At 30.0% G+C, this 1,455-nt stretch overlaps 1 non-coding gene across 1 annotated transcript; it reads right to left on the bottom strand.

Annotated features, from left to right (window-relative positions):
- Window positions 1–371: 371 nt before the first annotated feature.
- LOC126033277 (small nucleolar RNA SNORA22) lies at window positions 372–501 on the bottom strand. The gene has a single exon (XR_007504386.1). It is a non-coding gene; the product is annotated as a small nucleolar RNA SNORA22 (small nucleolar RNA).
- Window positions 502–1,455: the final 954 nt, after the last annotated feature.

The following is a 1,455-nucleotide window of genomic DNA, read 5'->3' as shown; positions in this document are numbered from 1 at the left end:
AGAACAGTAAGACAGCTGCAATAAAGTGTTAAAATTTTTATGATTAAACACAATAGCATGAACTATGATTATTAAAGGTATAAAAACTGATTTTAAAAATACAAACAACTGTTTTTACTATGAAGACTTTAAGTGAATAATTTGTAAAAAATATTATATACTAAATTAACTAAATGCTTAGATTATTATAAAATATAGTTAAAGACATTGGATACATTTACACACCTAGAACTTAAGACTAAAATTGTATTTAATACTAGTTAATTTGCTTATAAAGTTTAGTTACTTTTATATATTACTTATAAAATTATATATAATATATTTTTTATTAATATTATTTTTTCACTGCGACACAAATATACAGATTTATATAATGTGCTGATATTTTGAATGCACTTAAAATAATAGTTCTTTCAATGCAGAAATAAAGAACAACCATTGCTGTAGCACAAAGTTAAAACTAAGGGTACTATAAAGTACATATAGGTGTTTACTGTGCATTAAATTAACTATATTGTTTAAAAAGGCTAACCACATTATTTTTCACATAATTTTGTAAATACTTTAAAAATTAAAATAAAACTTTTAATAGAAATATAAGACTTAAATTTAACACTTTTGTGTTCGTTTGGATTTTAAAACACAAAGAAGTTTTTCTTTTACCAACATTTTGTTATCTGTAAAGTGACAGAATTATGACCTTGCTTTAAAATTTTCTGAGAGGCATGAGAAAAAAAAATTTATTGCCTTTATCTTTCTGTTGCTTTTTAATGTTTTAATAATTACTTTACACTACTTAATGCACTAAACCTAATAACACATATTTGACGAAGTGTAGGGCTGACAAGGTGAAGCAGAGTTTTTCACTGATAATTTGGGGAGGGGCTAGCACAGTTAACAGCAGGAAGGTTAGAGGCAAATTATTTACAGTTAGCAGGGTGTAATGATATATATAAAAAAAAAGCAATCTTTTAAGATTAATTACTAATTTATTGGAATTAGAGGGAATGGCAACTGAAGAGGGGAATTTGGGTTGCAAAAGCACTATGGGGATCATGGTTTTATTAATTGATTTGAGAATATGCAAGAGATGCTACTTTTCAGATTTCTTTTGAATAACAAAGATTGGGTATTTCAAGGTGAATTGGAAGGCTTAAAGTGGGAGTGGCAGGGTTTGAGCTGGCTGTTTTCCAAGGCTGGCAGGAAAGAGGCTGAAGGAGGCTGAGGGCTGGTTTGAGCAAAGTAAAGGGTACATTAGGCTCAGAAGTTTTAACAGCAAAGTGTAGATATCGCAAGGTTTTATGGCTTAGCAGATGATACTTTGTAATTATCCTGCTTACTGTGCCCTTAGAATTTTTTGTAGGCACTGCAGCAGTTTCTGTTTTATGGCACTTAGCCTGACTTTCATTAGTTTGTCTCTTTGAGTTCTTAAGAGGGGGGGCCTGGCCGTGGAAT

Source organism: Suncus etruscus, chromosome 16, assembly GCF_024139225.1.
Source record: "Suncus etruscus isolate mSunEtr1 chromosome 16, mSunEtr1.pri.cur, whole genome shotgun sequence".
NCBI classification, from domain to species: domain Eukaryota; kingdom Metazoa; phylum Chordata; class Mammalia; order Eulipotyphla; family Soricidae; genus Suncus; species Suncus etruscus.
This window is presented reverse-complemented; position numbering and strand designations above follow the sequence as displayed.